Below are 21,448 nucleotides of genomic sequence, written 5' to 3'. Positions count from 1 at the left end.
TATTCTACTTTCTTCCATCATTTAGGAGAATTTGTCGTGTGCATTTTGCCCAAGATCTGCCAATATCTAACACTTAGTGCATTGGGTAAGGAACAGGGAAAAGCCAAATTCTAAACACATCCTCAGCTATGTAAGCTCATTAAATAATTTTGGTCTGCATTAGGTATCCATTGTATTCTCCGCTAATACCAAATTTCAAAAGCATCAATACTTTTCCTATTCTGCTTCTTCAGTGTCTAACTTTACTTCTGTACAGTGTTGCAGGGAAAACCATTGCTTGCCCAGTTCTGACCTTTGTTGCAATAAACACAGCATCTGAGTTGTATTGAGTAGGTTAAGGATCACGCGAAGACAGCAGGTTCAGCTTGGCCAATTTATTGTGGTACACCAAGGCAAAAACAGTGGGGTCACAGCCCCCTTATATAGTCCGCTGAATGTTGGTTCTGCCAATCCCTGGACCCGCTGCTTTCCCGCTCGAAGGCTCGGCCAATCGACTACGTTAGTTTCTGACAGCTCGGGTCCGCGTGTGGAGCTGTCAACGTTGCGCCTGCGTGTTGGCTGCCGGCAATTTGACAGCTGTCAAATTGCCGCGTGCTGAACTGTCAAGGGAGATTTACCTCACAAACCTTTTCCAACTTGCTGTAACATAACTAATTAATGTTGTTAACATGTGAACCTAATAACAATAAACTGATGAATACATATCACCCCTTACCCCTCCCCTGAACTGGTACCATTCCTCCCTCTCCGTTGTTGTGTATTGCCCCCCCATTCGAAGTCTCGCAAATATGCTGGCGGTTGTCTTCTTCGGCTGGAGCGTCTTGGGGTTCCGACGTTCTCTTGTTCCCCTTCCCCTGGTGCTGGTTGGTAGAATGTGGGAAGTTGTCGGTTTTCAGTTTGCATTTGTGGTGATGTGCGGGGCGGGGTGGGTGGTGGAATGTTTTGGGGTTGTCGGCGCCGCAATTGATCTATATGCCTGCGGATGTGTTCGTTTAATTGTGTTTGTATCATGTAAGAAAGTGGCCCTGTTTGGTCGATTATGGTGCCTTGCAGCCATTTTGGTCCCGATGCATAGTTACGGGCCCATACGGTTTGACCGATGGGAAAAGTTCTTGATGGAAGGGGATGTTTGTTTTCAATGTTGCCTCTGTCTGGGTGCATTCTATCTAAGCGGGTGATCAGTCTTCATCCCCATCGTAGTTCCGCTGGTGATTTTCCGGTGGTGGTGCACGGTGTGGTGTGCTGGGCGAGAAGGTATTGGGAGAGTCTGCGATGCCAGTTGCCTTGAACAATTTTTCTGAGGGCGTCTTTGGTGGTTCTCACCATGACTTCAGCCATCCCGTTGGAGGAGGGGTGGAAGGGAGCTGATGTTACGTGTTTAATAGAGTTGCCCCTCGTGAAAATCTGAAATTCGCGGGATGTAAATTGGGGTCCATTGTCAGTGACAAGGGTGTCAGGGAGGCCGTGTGTAGCAAAAAACCCCCGTAAAGCCTGAATTGTGTTAATAGAGGTGGTGCTGTGAATTGGGGCAATTTCAAGCCATTTTGAGAAACTATCTACAGCTATAAGGAATGTTTGCCCCTGGAATGGTCCGGCAAAGTCCAGATGGACCCTGGACCATGGGTTCTTTGTTGCCTCCCATCTGTGTGGTGTGTTTTGCGGTGGGGCTGATCTTGTTAGCTGGCAAGGGTAACAGCCTGCGACATAATTTTCTATGTTGGTATCTATGTCCGGCCACCAAACATAGCTTCTAGCTAGGGCTTTCATTTTCACAATTCCTGGGTGGCCCTCATGCAGTGTTATTAATGTCCTTTCTCTGTGCTTTTGGGGAACTACTACTCTGTTTCCCCATAGAAGGCACCCTAAGTGTGCTGAAAGTTCGTGTCGTCTGGCATAGTATGGTTTAAATTCCTCCCCTGGGCATGAGGTTGGCCATCCTGCGGAGACCCATTGGTATATTCTGCTGCATATTCTGTCGGTGGCTGTGGCTGTGGAAATGTCCTTAGCTGTCAGGGGGGTGTCTGGCAGTTCTGCGATCGCCAGGATCCGTCCTGCCGGAGCTGGGTCTGGGTCAGATTCCGGCAGGGGCAGTCTTCTGAGCCCGTCAGCGTGCCCTAATTCTTTCCCCGGTTTATGGACTAATTGGAATGAATAAGCTGACAAGAAGGTTGACCAACGTAATGTTCTGGGTGAAAGTATTTGTGGGGTTAGTTTGTTCCACGTGAATATGCCCAGAAGGGGTTTGTGATCGGTGAATATGGTAAACGTTCTACCGTATAGGTAGTCGTGGAACTTTTTTACCCCCGCAACGATGGCTAGCGCCTCTCTATCAATTTGGGCATAATTTCTTTCTGCCTTTGTTAGGGTTCTTGAATAGAATGCTATGGGTTTTTGTTCTCCTGAGTCCGAAAGATGACTTAATACTGACCCAATACCGTATGGGGATGCATCGCAGGCGATGCAGAGGGGAAGGTCCTCCCTGAATAGTGTCACTGTAGAACTATGGCACAGTGCGTTTTTGAGTTTTATGAAACTGGCATCGTGTTCCGATGTCCATAGCCAGGGGCGTCCCTTATCTAAGAGGCGGTGCAATGGTTCGGCTAGGGTAGCCTTATGTGGTAGAAATGCGTGATAAAAGTTCAAGAGTCCTAAGAACGCTTGTAACTCTTGCTTATTCTTTGGTGTTGGGGCTGATTTGATAGCTTTAATTTTTGCATCAGTGGGGTGTACCCCTTGGGCATCAATTTTATACCCTAAAAATTCTGTTGAGGGGACTCCTATCTGGCATTTTTGTTTGTGAAGTTTGAGACCTGCTGTTCTGAATCTTGTCAGAACAGCTGACAGGCGATCTGCTAAATTTTCTTCGTTTTCGCCTGCGATTAGGACATCATCAAAATAGGGGCATACCCCAGGAATTCCTTTTAAAGTTTTTTCCATTATTTCTTGGAAGATTCCTGGGGCTGCCGAAATGCCAAATTGTAAGCGCTTGACTTTAAAAGCCCCGCGGTGAGTTACAATCGTTTGCGCATCTGCGGTTTCAGGAGTTACTGGAAGCTGCAAATACACTTGCGCCAAATCAAGTTTGGCAAAGATGGCGCCGGACCTGATCGAAGAGAGGACGTCTTTCACCGCGGGGACCGGGTAAGCATGTGCGTTAAGTGCCCGGTTTAGAGTAGCTTTATAATCGGCACATAAGCGAATTTGGCCATTAGGTTTTATAGGTGTAACTATAGGGGTTTCCCAGGACCCTCCGTCGGTGGGTTCTAGGACTCCTATTTTGACGAGGCGGTCCAGCTCGTCCTCAATTTTTTGTTTGAGGGCGAACGGGACCCTACGGGCTCGTATTCTAATGGGAGGTATGTCCGGCTTTAGCTTAAGGTTGATGGGGGGCCCTGTGTAAGTTCCAAGGGAACCGTCAAAAACGTCTGCGAATTGTTTGCAGACGTGTTCGAGGTTTGCGGCCTGTACCCTGTTGATGCCCGTTAGTTGTATGCCTAGTGCCCTGAACCAGTCTAGGCCGATTAGGTTCGACCTGTTTTCTTGTGTCACTAGGACCTTGAGGGGGCCTCGGAATTTTTTAAATTCCACTAGAATTTCTGCTTGGCCCTTCAGGGGTATTGGGGACTTCTGGTAATCTGCTAGGTTCACCTGGGGAGGTTTTGAGGGAATTTGCCTCCTGTTTTTCCGGCAAATTTCCTTGAAGGTCTGCCCTGAGATGAGGGTGACGGCTGAGCCGGAGTCCACCTCTAGTTCACAAGGTACCCCTTGTAGTTTGGCTTTAATTTTTACTTTAGGGGTTAACTTGTGGCTGCCCCCCCTCCTTCCGTTTTGTTAATAGCCTGTACTAGGTGGCTTGGGCCCCTGATTTTCTCCCAGCTCCGGGGTGTCATACCTGGGGACGTTGTTTCAACTTCGTGAAGCTCCCCATGGTTGCGGCTTCTACATGCGGTTTTAATGTGCCCCAATTTTCCGCAGTTGTGGCACCGGGCGTTTCTAAATTTGCAAGAGGACCTGATGTGGTTCCCTCCACAGCTGGCGCAAGTGACTCGGGGCTCTCGGCTGATGTTCTTGGGTCTAGCCCCTTCCTTGTTGTCGGTTTTCCGGCTTTGGAGCTTTTCGAGTCGACGGTGGATGGCATCCACGTCGGTGAAATCTTCTATTTCGCCTTGGTCTCTGGGGGCTGTTTCCCCTTGATTCGCGGCCCTGGTTTGGTTTTGTTGAGCCTTGGCGAAGTCTTCAGAGTGGGTGTCTTCGTATGCCTGAATCTCTCTAGTGACTTCAGCTAGATTCAGGGCCGGTTTCGCCATTATTTTCCTTTGGAGGTGCTCGTCTCGGAGGCCGATGACCAGTTGGTCCCTTATCCGGTCCTCCAGGTCCGGAAAGTGACACCATCTGGCGGCCTGTCTCACTCCCGATACGAAGTCTGCTGCCTTTGGCGACGCCTCGCGAACTGGACCCTCCAGTAGATTTCGGAATGGGTCGGCATGTAGTGCTTGCTGAGCTTCTCTGTAAGCTCCGCGTAGGTCACCTGCGCGACCGGCTCTGGGCTGCATAGGCCGACGGCCACGTCGTATACCGCGGTTCCGCTGAGGTACAAGAGTGCGGCCGCCTTCGCCCGGTCGTCGGTGATCTTGCTGACCAGCAGGTAGCCTTCAATTTGGCCAAGGTGCGATTCCCAGCGCTCGGGAAATCGAGTGTCGAACTCGCGTATCTGGCCGAAAGCTGCCATGCTGCCTCGGTTCTCCTTCGGCTTGCTTGGGGTGGAAGTTACAACTTCCCGTGACTTAGCTCAGAGCCTCCAGAAGGAACCCTTCCTAAGCTCAGTGACTTCAGCTCAGCAAGCCGATCCCATCCTCGTCGCCAGTGTATTGAGTAGGTTACGGATCACGCGAAGACAGCAGGTTCAGCTTGGCCAATTTATTGTGGTACACCAAGGCAAAAACAGTGGGGTCACAGCCCCCTTATATAGTCCGCTGAATGTTGGTTCTGCCAATCCCTGGACCCGCTGCTTTCCCGCTCGAAGGCTCGGCCAATCGACTGCGTTAGTTTCTGACAGCTCGGGTCCGCGTGTGGAGCTGTCAACATTGCGCCTGCGTGTTGGCTGCCGGCAATTTGACAGCTGTCAAATTGCCGCGTGCTGAACTGTCAAGGGAGATTTACCTCACGAACCTTTTCCAACTTGCTGTAACATAACTAATTAATGTTGTTAACATGTGAACCTAATAACAATAAACTGATGAATACATATCATGAGTGTTTTCCAAACCTTCATTGCTACTCTCCAAATCTTCACTGTCAGTTCTAAGGCTAGTAGTTATAAAAAGTAAAGGTAAAGGTTCCCCCGCACATATGTGCTAGTCATTTCCAACTCTAGGGGCTGGTGCTCATCTCCATTTCAAAGCTGAAGAGCCAACGCTTGTCCAAGGACGTCTCCATGGTCATGTGGCTGGCATGACTAGATGCCAAAGGCGTACGGAACGCTGTTACCTTCCCACCGTAGTGGTCCCTATTTTTCTACTTGCATTTTTACGTGCTTTTGAACTGCTAGGTTGGCAGAAGCTGGGATGAGTAACAGGTGCTCACTTTGTTACATGGCACTCGGGATTTGACCCGCCAAACTGCCAACCTTCTGATCGACAAGCTCAGCATCCTAACCCACAGAGCCACTGCATCCCTTTTGTTGTACCTGTTACTATTAATTTGCTGTTGTTTATTTTTTATAGTAGTCCCATTTTTTTCACTCTAATCCTAGATTTTTTTTTATTACTGAAGCTTCTAGATCGTTGGCATGTTTAGTTAGCAGAATAGTGTCACCAGCATCACATATTATGGATGTTTCTTCCCCCAGTTTTAAAATCATACTAATCTACTTCTAATCCAGACCCCCTCAGTATATATACAGCATATAGGCTGAATTAATAAATAGAGAGTATACAGCCTTTCCTAATCTGTGCCAATCTGCTTTAATATATTCAGTCCAGACTTTGTTTTTTTGTTCTGAGTACAGATTTCACATCAGGATTAGAATAATACATGAATAAAAATAAATAAAACAGTATTAGTATATCAATTTATATATGCTAGATATGTTTTTATATACCGTAGTTTTATATAGATTTACATCCTGATATTTCTCTTCTTCTTTAGCATTAAATCAGTGTAATACATATATCTTGCAAATATCTATTTCATTAAAAAAAACAGTCACTATGTTGCTAAGTGGATATTTAAATCTTGCCTTACCATGAAATTCAAATATTAATTGTTAGGCAGTTGTAGGCAAGTTGATGTTCACATATCTATAAAATATTCAGACTATGATATGGACCTCCCTTACAAGGAGCAAATACACTTTATTGCAATAACTGTCAATGCTGCTAACATCGAATGTTATTGCTTGACAAGAGATGAAGAAGTAGCCGTTTCATATGTTAAACTTGTGTATTGCTTTAAGAGGTGTATTGTTTTAGTTTAAGGTTAGGAGGGGGAATGAGTAGGATTGCACTTTTCAAGGTCTTTTTTCTCCCTAAAGAAGATAAGGCTTTGGCGGTCTTCTAACCGAAGGGAAACTGATTCTTTAAATTAATTGGAGAATATGATTAATTACAAAAGTAGAAAGGTGGAGAATTGTGTTTTAATATATTGTGCAAGGGGTGGAGATTTCAGATTCCAGCTTCTTTCGAGCAAGCATTTGCCAGTGTATTAGGCTAATGAAGGACTTTTAAGGTAAGCAATGCCTCAGAGTTGCTTGAAAAGCCCATACGTCAGAAACTTGACATCAATATTAATTAAATGTTTTCACTACTCAAAGTATGTTTTATAAATGATAAATTATTATCAAACAAAAAGTATCTTGCTTTTAGCAGAACCAAGATATTTAAGCCAAAATTGTTCCACCAAGCTTTTAATTGTTAATTTTAAAAATAATTTCAGAGGCATGCTTCCTTTTAATCATCTTATACAAGTTAAGAGAAACCAATTGAAGCAATACTTTAGTTAGAAAATATGTATTGCCCTTTCCTTCAGGAAAGAGAACCCTTGAATTACTGGTACCATGTATATCAGATGTGGCCCTTTTATGACTTGTGGACTTCAACTCCCAGGATCCCTGAGCCAGCCAGCCATGCTGGCTCAGGAACTCTGGAAGTTGAAGTCCACAAGTAATAAAGGGGCCATAGTTCCCTACCTCTGATATAGATGGTCATACTTGTTTTTTTTAAAGAATCTAAAAAGAACTAAAAAGTTAGAAAAAAGAAAAAAGTTATTGCTTTAAGGCAGACATGTCAAATTCACGACGTCACGTGATGTCGCACAACGTATCGGAGCTTTTTTGCCATTGCCGGCAATGGGGTGGGCATGGCTTCTTGATGACACAGGAACCTGGGCCAGCAGTTTGACACCCCTGCTTTAAGGCATATTCTATATCTGCAAGGAATTACGGTAAGTTTTATTAATGTTGTTGATTGTCATGTCATACTTACCACTACTTGGCATTCATAGGTTAATTTCATCTCCTTTTTTTCTTGAAACCAAACTATTAAATTATTGACTTGGGCAAATGAGCTGAAAGTTCTTCACTCAAGGAAGCATTAACCTTTGCTAGAGCCCACTCACACAACACCACCGCCGCCACCACCAGCACCCTGCAGGCTTTAATCAGCCGGGAGGAATATTAATCTAAAGATTACCAATACACATATGGATGATTCGCAGGAATTTGGGAATAGTTATCATCATATTTTAATAAACCGATGTAATAAACATTGAAATGTTTCTTATCATCACAAAATGAGATTAATTCATCAGACATTTTTCATATTTACCAGATTGCCTGGCAAACTAACTGGATGTCAGTGTTTTAAAGTTAGATATGTAATATATTTGTGGAGACCACAGCTCATATAATTTGGTGTTTATTCATGGTTGTCCTGCTTTGGTTTAATATTCATATTATTCCCTCATAATCATTATTAGAGGGGAAAAAAAGATGTAAAGATATTAATGTAATTTGGAACTATATGCCACTTTCATGGGTGCTACTGCAGAAGCTATTGATTATTATTATTATTATTATTATTATTATTATTATTATTATTATTATTATTATTATTATTATTATTATTATTATTATTATTATTTTGACTTCTATACCGCCCTATTCCCATAGGACTCAGGGAGGTTTACAGGGAAATTAAAACCATACAATACAAAAGTTAAAATAAATTTAAAACAAGTAATTAAATTTAAGCCCCAAAATTAAAACTTTAAAACCCAATTAAAAACCCCTCAGTCTAGGCCAGATAGCTCAAAGAGCCAAGTTTTAAGGTCCCAGCAGAACGAACGGAGGTTGGGGGCAGTCCTAAGTTCCATAGGAAGTTGGTTCCAGAGGGCAGGCGCACCCACAGAGAAGGCCCTCTCTCTGGGAGTCACCCGCCAGCAGTCCTTCACCGGTGGTACCCTAAGAAGGCCCTCCCTGTGGGAGCGCACAGGACAATGGGAAGTTGATGCCGGCAGCAGGTGTTCCCTCAAATAATCTGGACCCAAGCCATTTAGGGCTTTATAGGTCATCACCAGCACCTTGAATCTCACCCGGAGGGCAACTGGAAGCCAATGCAGCTCGCGGAGAAGAGGCGTTACATGGGAGTATCGGGAAACTCCCATCACAACTTGCGCAGCTGCATTCTGCACCAGCTGAAGCCTCCGAGTGGTCCTCAAGGGCAGCCCCATGTAGAGAGTGTTGCAGTAGTCTAGCCGTGAGGTCACAAGTGCATGGGTGACTGTGCGTAGGGCATCTCGGTCCAGATATGGTTGCAACTGGTGCACCAGGTGAACCTGGGCAAAAGCCCCCCTGGCCACGGCTCCTATATGATCTTCAAAACTGAACCATGACTCCAGGAAGACGCCCAAGTTGTGAGCCCTATCAACGGGGGGTAGCACCTCACCCCCCATCATTAACGATGGGACAAACTGGTTAACCCGAGATGCCGGTATGCACAGCCACTCAGTCTTGGCAGGATTGAGACGAAGCCTGTTTCTCCCCATCCAAACCCGGACTGCCTCCAGGCAACGGGACATCATGTCGAGGGCATCACTGGGTTGGTTTGGGGTGGAAAGAAAAAGTTGGGTATCATCAGCATACTGATGATATCCCACCCCGAAACCACGAATGAGCTCGCCCAGCAGCTTCGTATAGATGTTGAACAAGAGGGGAGAGAGCACCGACCCCTGAGGAACTCCACAAACAAGAGACCGTGGGGCGGACCTCTGCCCTCCCATCAACACCAACTGCGAACGGCCCAGGAGATAGGCCGAAACAGTGCCTCCCACTCCCAGCCCCCTGAGACGCCGCAGTAGGATACCATGGTTGATGGTATCAAAAGCCACTGAGAAGTCTAACAGGACTAGGACAGAGGAACACCCTCTGTCCCGAACCCACCAGAGATCATTCACCAGCGTGACCAATGCCGTCTCCATGCTGTACCCAGGCCTGAAACCCGATTGGTACGGGTCAAGATAATCAGTTTCCTCCAGGAACAGAGGAAGCTGATGTGCCACCACACTATCAACATCCTTCGCCAAAAAGCGAAGGTTGGAGACCGGACGATAGTTGTTCAAAATCACCGGGTCCAGGACAGGCTTCTTAAGAAGGGGCCTCACCACCGCCTCCTTCAAGGTGGCGGGGAACACACCCTCCCTCAAAGAAGCAGTTATTACTGCCTGGAACCAGCCTTGTGTCTCCTCCCAGGCTGCATAAACCAGCCAGGAGGGGCATGGGTCCAATAAACAAGTGGTGGAGGTCAGTCTCCTCATGATCCTGTCCACGTCATCGGGGGACACAGGATCGAACTCAGTCCTGATAACATGCTCAAGACCGCTTGATTCCTCCGCATCAGACTCTGCCCAGTCAGAGTCCAGACCGGCCTGGATCTGAGCGATTTTGTCAGCCAGATGATGACTAAACTCCTCGGCCCACCCCTGTAAGGGCTCCTCCCTCATCTCCTGATTAAGGAGGGAGTGAGTCACCCTAAACAGGGCGGCTGGGCGATTATCTGCGGACGCAATGAGGGCAGCGAAGTAATTAGACTTCGCCGTCCTCATCGCCATGAGATAAGACCTAGTAAAGGTTCTTAGTCGCAATCGGTCAGATTCAGACCGGCTGGATCTCCAACCACTCTCTAGACCCCGTCTCCGACACTTCATCTCCCAGAGCTCCACAGAAAACCATGGGGCCCAACGGGATCTACGCCGGGTCAGGGGTCGCAAGGGTACAACACGGTCGAGTGCTTCGGTGGCAGCCCTTTTCCAGGCATCCACCAAGGCATCGACTGGGCTGTGAGTGAGGGAGATAGGTATAGACCCAAGCACCATCTGGAACCGTTCTGGGTCCATTAGGCGCCTGGGGCGGAACCACCTGGTCGGCTCCACAGCCCAGCAGTGGGGAGTGGCATAGCGGAAGACCAGCCTCAGGAGATAGTGATGGGACCATGACAGGGGGACAATAGTTGGCAAACCCCCTCCCAGATCATCCAACCACTGTCCAGATAAGAAAACCAGGTCCATGAGTCAGGCCTTGAATTACTTGGGTCAGGTCCATGGCCGTCATGGAAACCATGAACTCCCAAGCTAGCTCTGACGACCCTCCCAGGGAAGGCAGGTTGAAGTCACCCAGAACTATGAGCCTGGGAAACTCCATCGACAACCCTGAGAGGGTGTCGAGCAGACCGGGCAGGTCCGTTGCCACACAGCTGGGCACCAGGTATGTTAGCAACAGGCCCAACTGAGCCTGAGGGCCGCACCTCAGGAGGAGGGACTCACTCCCACCTATCTGCACAACGGTGGTCTCCCGCAGACATAGGGTCTCCCGTATAACCACTGCCACCCCACCACCCCTACCCTGAGCCCATGGCCAGTGTAACACACAGAAACCTGGAGAGCATAACTCAGTCAGAGGGACCCCTCCCTCCGAGCCCAACCAGGTTTCCGTAATGCATGCCAGATCCGCGTGTTCCTCCTTGATCAAGTCCCGGACGAGGGGAGCCTTGTTAACAATGGATCTGGCATTAAAATACACTAGCCTGAGCTCAGGGGCCTGATCCCCCTCACCCCCGGACAAAAGGGTGCCAACCGGAGGGTCAGAGCACGCCACAACTCGAAGACAGCAGGGGCGCAATCCCGGATGTTGATATGGCCCTCCGTGCAGACACCTGCTGCCATTCCCAGTTATAAATCTGAGACTGAAGGCTATGTTTATAAATATGTAATTCTGCTTTTCCAGAAAGCTAAAATATCAATTCCAGTTTTCATAAGATAATATCATTCACAAACCTGTCTCTGTAAGCTTTTCCAGGTCAAGCATTTAAGTAAAGGAAGCTTTCTATGTATTATTTGATTAACAAATAAAAAATATTATGAGCACCACAGAGTAGAAAATGCTGTAAGTTCTAGAGAAATTGTTAGTATCCCTGGTGAAATGTGATAATCTCAAAAATCATTCTGAACTTTTCCTGCAGCTTTTCTCATAGATAAATACTCAGATAATCCATCATGTCAAAAGAATCATGTTAATTCTAATCAATTTCATGCAACACATCTCCATCTGAAATGCTTCACTGTGGGTACTGACTCTATGTGCTACTGTGAAGTTTGCCAGTAGGGTTCATTCCAAGGATGTGTTCAAAAGTTCATTGATGTAGCTCAAAAATAACACATTGACTGAACCAAGATTTGCTGTAGCAGGAGATATGTGCATATTATGGGGAATATAATATGATTACTGTGAATGAGAGGGAAGCCTCTTTAAGACTACACACATATTTAGAGTACATATCAAGACTGGAAATCTTAAGTAAATAAATTGCAATCATCCTAACAGTCACTTTTTCTTTTCACCAGACATTTACTAGCATTGTGATTGTGTTTCAATGCCACCATAATTTGAAGAGTAATGATGATTTATGACATAAAAACAGCAACCATAAAACCATATTGCTAAGCACATTTGATTTGTGCTTAGATTGTAAGCCGCCCTGAGTCTTCAGAGAAGGGCGGGATATAAATGGGATAAAATAAAATAAATATATCAACAAATTGAAGTGAATAATCAAATGCAAATGCAATTAATTGCCACAAATTCAAGTAGGCATTTTGATAAGATGTCTCACTCCCCAAATCCTCTTTGGAACAATTAGGTCTTCAGCAAACTTCAGAAGGCCAACAAAATTCAAGCTGACCTGACCTCACCACAAAAGGGAGACCGTTCCCAGAGGTAGGAGATGTTCTGTGGCTGGCTAAGGTCCCTTGTGCCTCCTTGTCTGTCCCATGGAATCCATGGCAGCCAGGACCTATGTCACTCATGCTCACAGCTCTGCTCTTGTTAACTGCAGGCATTTCACGTGACTGTACAATAACCACTTCTCCCATCTCTGTCCAGTCCTTACCAGTCACAAATGACAGGACCTCTCTCAGATGGCGAAGAACATATTAAACTTGTATGCCATCCAGCTCTCGAAGACCTTGAGGTTGTTTGCTGATGTATGAACCACTCAGTTATTCACAACAAAGAGATTTTTCTCTAGGTATTGCCACTTTTCATCTCTGAAAGTCGCATCTTCTTCTATCTCTTTCTCTCCATTACATTGGATCCATCATATTCCTATTCCTTAAGCCTGAAGAAATTTGAAATAACAACGTACATTATCTTCCACAGGCTTTCTTTTAATATAGAAAGATGGTCCTAATTGCTTGTAGTGAATCATTCCATATAATACATATTAATGTATGTGCAGCTTATTCTCATTTTTATAATTTATTTATTTAAAACATTTATACAATCGCTCATCATATACTGAACTCTGGGCAGGTCCCAAATCAACAATTCAAACAATGTCAATAATAAAAACATAATACCGTATTAAAATCTATAAAAACCATAAATGTATCTGCTGATCATTATTACAGAAGCATCTTCATTTATTACAATTTAAATGCATATCAAAGTATTTTAGAGGCTGAATGGAGGATGAGGTAGAAATTTTGACGGGAGACAGAAAGATCTGGAAGAGTGAGGTCAAAAAGTTGCAAACAAAGGATCCGTGTGGAGAAACAGGGTCAGATGGAACCTAAAAAAAATCAAAACTTATTTAAGAAAATTCTGGACTGTCAAGAAGGGAATAACAGAAACCTCAGGGTCCCTAAAAGAAAGATTTGTTATCTCTAAACTAAATCATTTGCTAAATGTTATAGAAAACCTCTGATATAAAGAGCAGTTGTAAAAATCTCAGAAGAGACTAACTGACATCAGAAAAGACTTTTGACACTACAGTTGCACTGCTAAAGCTCTGACCTCTGGACTGGGGGGAAATCCATCAGTCTAACTTGCAAGATTCTGTTAATGTAACTTTACAATAAAATGGTATTAATTCATCTGGGTATTTGTCCTGTCTGGACTATCTTAAAAGTCTGAAAGTATGTTTCTCCCCCCCCCCCTCCATTGCTTTTACAGTCCAAGAAACTAAGATTGGGAGACTTTGCTTCATCTGTATTCCTTCGGTGGGCTAAATTGCATCTTATCCAATCATTCCCCTAGCTGTGACTCTTCCTGTTGTCTCTCAAGGTCATTCCCACATCATTACAGAAGAAGAAGGAGGCACATTAATTTTCCAGCAGAAATATTTTGATATTAGATTATACATTAGGGAAGATAAGAGATGCAGCAGCCAAGAATAAAAAGAGGAATAACCAATAAATTGCTTATGTATTTCTCACTGTCTGCTTGGGCTCCAGAAAGTAGAAACATTTATTCTTTTATTAAATGTGACCTTTAGAGTTCAGAGCTTTCTCGTTTTCAAGTAAAGTGTGTGTAGATTTCAAGAAAACTAAACATTTACTTTACAGTGTAAAGGGGCAAATGTTTTTCTTTATGATTCTTTGAAAGGTATTCGGCTGTGATCTGCCCAAATTTAGAGTTTTCGGGAAAGCTATTTAAGATATTGCTGAATTAAATTATAGAATCTGGTGTGTTTTTTGTTTTTGGTTTTTTTTTTAAAAAAAACATAACTGCAAGCAGTTACAGGGATTCGTTTCATTGACCTGATGTAATAATATGTGGGAATTACTTTGAGAGATGGGAGAAGAAATGCTGCCCAAGGAATTAACATATAAGAGAGAGAGTAGCCCTCAGATGTATAACAGGTAGAGGAAGAGTTCCTCACAAAGGAACTTTCCTAATTTCTCAGCTCTAAAGGAGATAGTGGAAGATCTGTACTGTCAGACTTACAAGATTCTGTTAATATGTCCTTACAACAAAGTAGAAATTAGCTCATCTTTTCCTATTTCCTATCTGGTTTACCTGGGAATCCTGATATCTGCTATAATCACAAAAATATGCATATTTCTACAAGACCACCTACTATTACTTGATTTTTTTTTTACAAAGATGCTTACCAGTTGTGATTTCTGACATACTATCTCTTTCAATGATTTATTTGTACCCCTCTTCCAGAAACTATCAAGAAACAAGAAAGGCTAATATTGATAGGCAAGAACACTCTCTCTGTGATCAAGGATACTGCACTTGAAGTACCAGGGTTAAAGTGCCTGTATGTGAAATCAGGTGGTAGAAAAAAGCTAAGGACTTTTTTTTACTGCCCAGTGGTCTTCTGGATATATTCTCTGAATTGAGAGGTCTATGTTTGTTGTTGGGAGACTTCAAGACTTGAACTCCAAGCCTTGGAGGCTTACTTCAATAAAGTCTAGGAATTCATGGTCTCTATGACAAACATAGGTTATCTCTAACAATCTCTAGCCCACCTCTTCTTTGTCTCAGCAATTTTTCATTAATTGGACATGCAGACATTTTTACCATGTGTTTGTCATAATGAGATTGCATTCTGATCTGCCACCTGGGATGTTTGCAGGATGTATAGATGTATTCAGGTGTGTCCACCCCAGTTGCCTAATGGATCCAGATGTACTCTAACAGGCAACTCTCTCCAGAGCCTGGTAGTCTAGTAGCAACAGGGGGCAAACTGAGCTCTTGGTGAAATTATTCCTAAGTGGTTGTTCTTGGTTAATTTATTTAGGACTTCTGAGATTGGCACTGTGGCTCTTGCTTTGCAGAATTTCTCAAAGGATGGTCTTCTCTCCCTTGCTCTTTAATAACAACGTGAAGCCAAACTGTGAGATTGTCTGACAGTTTGGGTTGCGATATCATCAGCACGTGGATGTCATCTGAGTTTAGAGGTATGCTGATGTCCTTTCTCAGTGTTTGGAGGCTGTCAGGGTTTGAATGGGACAAAACAGGCTGAAGCTGAACCAAGAAAAAATGGAGATACAATTTATCCACTGAATTTCTCCAATGATAGGTTAACTTTTTGTGGCCTTCTAATTGTATGGGTTATCTGTACTGCCAGGCTGCCATCAGTAGTAGGCCAGCAATCAGCTTTGAAGGACTAGTTTTACAAGAGGAGTTAACACTCACTAAAGTCTTGAAAAGCTATACTTTCTTTAAAAAAAAAAGATCTAGAATGCAAAAAAAAATGTTCAGGAATATCCAACAGAAGATGCTCTAAGCCAAAGTGAGAAGAGAAAGATATTTTCTGAAGATATAGTTCTAGTACTTCCTATTTTCATGATATACTCTTGACAGAGAACATCCTGACACTTAACATGACTCTTAGATGAATAACCACTAAAAAGCAAAACATGACGTTGAAAATGTCAAGCCATTCATATAAAGGTAATCCAGTATTGCCTACGAAAAAGCTGGAGGGAAGAGAGGTTTGAAGTATGGTATTGTGGTTTGGTATGCTGGTCTGACAGCCGGGGACAGGAAAGTATTACAGAGGATAGTGAGCACAGCACAAGACATTGTGGGCTGTTCCCTGACACCACTGGATGATATCGCCAGGGCTCGTTGCCTTGGAAGAGTGAGGAAGATTCTCAGGGATGACTCACACCCTGGACGGTATCTCTTTACTCTCCTACCATCTGGTAGGAGATATAGGAATATAGCCAGCCATACCAACAGGCTGAAAAATAGCTTTTATCCATGGGCTGTTAGGCTTTTAAATGGGACATAATTTTATGCAGAATTGACTTGGGAGGCCGGTGTGTGGTGTAGTTGGTTCACATGCTGTGGTGGGATGGAGGGTTTGTTGTCACTGTGTGTTGGGGGGAGAGAGCACGGGGGGAGGCTCAGCTAATCTCAATGTACACATGTTGTACTTTGACAAAAAAGGTTTATTGTTATTATTATTATTATATGACAGAAAGCTGATCCTCCCAATCCAGTTTTTTTCCCTTTTTTTCTTTTGGAATAAGATCAGCCCTTTTTTCTTCTTTCTCAAATTCCACCTGGCAAAATTGGATTCCCCAAGAGGCTGGATTTCCTGGAAGGAGGGAGACATTCAAAATTTTCCATTCTATACACAATGTCCCAAACTGGAACTTCAGAGGAAATATGAGCGTTACCACATATGTGATATAAGGAGTAGTTAATGTTGAAGATAGTTGGGTTACCCTCCACATTAAATTTTGAATTTTGAAGAACCTTGGGGCTTGAGGGAAGAATGAAGTAGATATGTCCATTGCATGCATTCCCTTCTTTTTATGCAATATTGGATCTCACCTACAATCTCAAAAATTTACATTTAAGTTTACAGTAGGAACAGTCACTGTCTCTCATTACATCCTGCTTTCTGTCCAAAAGCTCAAGGCAGCATACATAGTTTTCCCTTAATCATTTTTTCTCCAAATTATCATGAGATATAGGATGGACTGAAAGCAATAACTAATGTATAAAGCTGAGGATACATTTGAGCATGGGATACACCAATTTTGGTCCCATACCTTAACTACTACACCAGCCTGGATTCCATAATTGCAGAACACAATAAACATCAATTATCTGGAAAATATGAAAGTCAGCACCTTTCTGTTTTGTGTTGATAGCTTTTCAGTAATAGTATTGATGATTTAATTGTTCCAAATGGATATATAAACCAGCTTTGATTTAATTCTGTCTGAGTTTTTTACCAGAAAAAAGACCAGAACTTAACTTTACCAACTGATTGCCTACAGCTGAAGGAAAGCAGGCTCTCTCTGGAAAACTAATGCCTAGAACGGGGTCTTCAAACTTGGCCCTTTTATGATTTATGGACTTCCTGGCTGAGGAATTCTGGGAGCTGAAGTCCACAAGTCATAAAAGGGCCAAGTTTGAAGACCCCTGGCCTAGAATTCTGAACATTTGTTAGCTATCACCTTCATTTTATTTTTCTATTAGTTATGCTGTGGAACCAACAAGCCTGTCATGTTTGCATGTTATTTGAGAAGGATCTTTTTAAAGGATCTTGATCCATTTTCCAAATACAGTCAACATTGGAGAAGTGATCTGTTCTGAAAAATTACTGTCCAAACACCCTGTTCATCCTCTGCTTAGATTGTTGTCCATATCAGGCAGTGCAAGATAAAGATTTATAAAGATTAAGTCTAATTGAGAGTCAGACAAGGACATATCAATAATCGCAAGGTGTGGGACACTGTTTTGATGGATGTTTGAAACCCAAGAAGTGAACTGTTGTGAAGAAATAGAGACCTGACCGTGTGAATGGAGAAGACATAGAAAACGCAATACAAGTGAACTTTAAGGAAACATTTCCTTAATCCTGAGAAAGAGGAAAATATGAGAAAAAGAAATCAAAATAATTCTATCTTGTTTTTACTCAGAGAAAGACTCTGACAGGCAGTCAACATCCTGATGTCCTACCCTATAACAATAAACAGCATTTGTGGAATCCCTCCCATGCCTATTACATGAGGTGGCATATCTTAAAGGGCTGACAACAAAAATGTAGGTGATATTTATTTTTACCAACATAATCTACATTAATAATTCACTGGATACTATTTTTTTCTGAATATATTTTCTTATTTTTCTCTGAGGTAGTTTAATACAGTTTTGGTGTACAACTGCAGTAAAAAAAACTTTAGGAATAAAAAGATGAGGTGGTTATTACACAAATAAATATTTGTTATACCCTTAATATACAAGAAAGAATAAACTGGAATAATAAAAAATAGCTTCTGTTTTCTTTGGACATTCAGTCCTTTATCTTTTTACCAAGGTATTTTTGCATTCAATTATTTTCCTTTCCCTCCCTCTTATGTATGAGAAGCCTAATATTCTCTCTTACAAAATTTTAAAATGTTTTTACCAAAGTATGTCATAGAAACAAACTAAGTAAGACAAAGTTATTTTAAAAAAAGAGAAAAGGAGATATTTTAAGGCAAATATTTTAAACAACAAATCACCTGCTCCTATCCTAAAGAGAAATTCCTAATTTGGCATACTGAAATAATTTGCTCAGTACACAACAAAATATAAGTCTGATGAAAGAAATGTCACCTTCTTCTCTATGAAACATGCCAAGGGTTCTTTTGGACCAGGACACAGCAAGCATTATATATTCATGACTGGGATTTAAAAAGTACTTTTTCATTCAAAGTTTTATCAAAACACCTTTTTATCATTCAATAAAATATTAAAGAATTAAAAAAAAACAGTAAATGTAATGGGAAACAGTAGTCATTAATAATTACTAAGACAAGAAGGCAGAGACAAAGTTAAAAGTTAAGAGAAGAGTTAAAAGTTAAGAGAAGAGTTAAAAGTTAAAAGTTAAGAGAAGATGTAGGCAAATAAATACGTTTTTTTTTTCATTTACAAGAAAAACATTCCACTGCTGACTACCCCCAAGGAGTTCACTCACACATTATGTATGCCACAAAATTTAAAAACAAAACAAAACCCTGGCACATTTTCCAGTTCTCTTCTACTTCAAATGACAGCAAAGGAAATAAAGCAGTCCTGTGGCGAAATTGTTAAAAACAACAACACAGCAATGTAGTTGGTAGTTCGGGAATGGAAGGAAGAGGAAAAGCAGAAAAGGAAGATGTTGCTGTTCACAGCTTTCAAACTGGAGACTTTTCACATGTGAGGTAAATATGATACTCACTACTCTGTTGAAACACTGGTCTAAGAGTAGCAACAGCCAATGTTAAGGAGCTGCATGGTGTTGGGACTAACCCAAAAGAAGACAGATATTGGAGCCCACCAATGGAGAAGGATTCAAGTGGAATATTGCCTATATCTAAGGAACATATGGCTTCAAGCTCTTCTGGTAGTGATTCAGACCATGAAAATGATAGAGTGCATGGGGAATCATCTACTGGTATGGAAAAAAGGGAAAAAAGAGGCAGTCCCAGAGGGGGAAAAATCTGATATTACATAGGAGCAGCCTGCTCCAGCAGCAACAAAGAAGAGAAAATGTTTCATACTAGTAAAATGAGATATGTCAATGTTTCGTGATTTTAAAAGTAAAGTCTCAAGTGATTATGGAAAATCCTGGATGGATCAAGAAAGTGAAATGAAGCTTGACAGAAAAGGCTTCTCTCTATATCCAGAACAAGGGACCCAGCTGAAGGAATGGATTACTGATATCAGTGAAGTGGGTGGGGGAGGGAACAGTAAAGATGAGCTATATAGGAATTCTATTGTTTTAGTTTTGAGTAGTCTTTTTACATTGGCATTCATTTTTCTAAACTATTTGTTTTTAAATGTATTTGGATTGAAAACAATTTGTAAGATGAGAATCTTTTTATTAATGCACATTAAAAGTGTATTGGGGGGGGGAACCGATAGTTAATCAGCCAAACCCTGGGAATGTGCAAAAAACACACATTCACAAAATTAAAGGTGTCTATTGTGTTTGCATATATATGGGCATTTTTATCTTTGAAATTCATAAACATCATATTTCTTTAAAAAGGATTGTGTCCTGTTAAGTCTTGCATGTGGAAAGAAAAGTGAATATTTATTAGTTTCCTAGCACAAATGAATGGGGTAAAGAAACAAAGGAATAATTCAATCAGGGGCCATGTCTGAACAGTCCTCCTGCCCACCACTGCAGTCCAAGTAGAAGAAGGGAATGAATCCAGAAAAGGACTTCTTTAGCCAGTTTAATATCTAGCTGTTTAATGGCAGATGAAGGCCACCATGAAGAAAATACACAAAGCTAAAAAACCAGGAAAGTGTGAGTTCTAGTGGGCGAATCACTTTCACTGAGCCAAATTCGTCTCACAGTGTTGTTGCCTTGAGTAAATAATAAAAGAGGAAGGGAGGGAGGGAGGGAGGGAGGGAGGGAGGGAGGGAGAGAGAGAGAGAGAGAGAGAGAGAGAGAGAGAGAGAGAGAGAGAGAGAGAGAGAGAGAGAGAGAGAGAGAGAGAGAGAGAGAGAGAGAGAGAGAGAGAGAGAGAGAGAGAGAGAGAGAAGCTAGCAAGCAGGCAGGTAGACAGACAGACAGATAGATAATAGAGACTACAGTTCTGTTTCTGCTATTTGATGCCGCTTCTGGACACCATCCTAGTTTTTAACCCTCATTATATTATATGCCTTCGGATCCTACATCTACTAACTGGCATTGATGCAAACTTGAAAACCTAATGATTTGTAACTAAACACAGAATCCCCTATAAGACTCCTTTGGGAGATTTGAATACAGTGTTTAAATTATTTAAAGTATTTCTAGATGTCATGGCAAGGGTTCTAATATGAAGAACAAGCCTGAAAGGGCAGTAGAGGTCAGAACGGACTACCTGGGGCAATCTAGCAACTCTGAGGCAAGCAAGGGAGGCAAAGAAGAAGCTGAGAATAAGATGCTATGATTATATCTGCAACTGAAATTTCCAAAGAACATGTATGGGGAACCTTGAGCCCTTAGGTCAGGGGTAGGCAACCTTGGTTTTTTTATGACTCGTGGACTTCAACTCCCAGAATTCCTGAGCCAGCCATGCTGAGGGGAAAGGGAGAGGTTTCCAAGCTGAGCCATGCTGGCTCAGGAATTCTGGGATTTGAAGTCCACGAGTCATAAAAGAGCCAAGGTTGCCTATCGCTACCTTAGGACTTAGCAGTACTGAACAGTTAATTTATCCCTTCATTTTCCCCTTTCTCTCCCACTCTTAACGTTGTTAAAAACTCTTTCAAGGCAAAGATATTTTGTGATTTCCCACATGGCAATTGGTAATTGGTTCTCCTCTCCTCTCCTCCCTCCCTTACCCTTCCATTCTGCATTCAAATTTATTCATGAATGAAGCCAAATATACATGTCCCAGGGTAATGCTGTAGGAATGATCACCAGGACCAGAGGTTTAGATTTCTCTCACCAGGTTCCAGGCTTTTGGAGCACGAGTCCAAAACCTCACAGGACTTAAAGGATGGGCTCCAGCATGGGTCTGCCAGACTGGATTGGCTGGGTAGAAACAACTGGGAAGTTCTTGCCACATCTGCACCCAGTTCAACAAGAGAGAAACAGTATGTCTAAAACCAGCTGTGCTTTTTTTATTGTAAAGTTTATGAAGGGGATTAATTCATACATTTAAATTAAATGTGCTCTAA

Source organism: Vipera berus (assembly GCF_964194415.1).
Source record: "Vipera berus genome assembly, chromosome: 3".
In the NCBI taxonomy this organism is placed as follows: Eukaryota; Metazoa; Chordata; class Lepidosauria; order Squamata; family Viperidae; genus Vipera; species Vipera berus.
Note: the sequence above shows the minus strand (reverse complement) of the source record.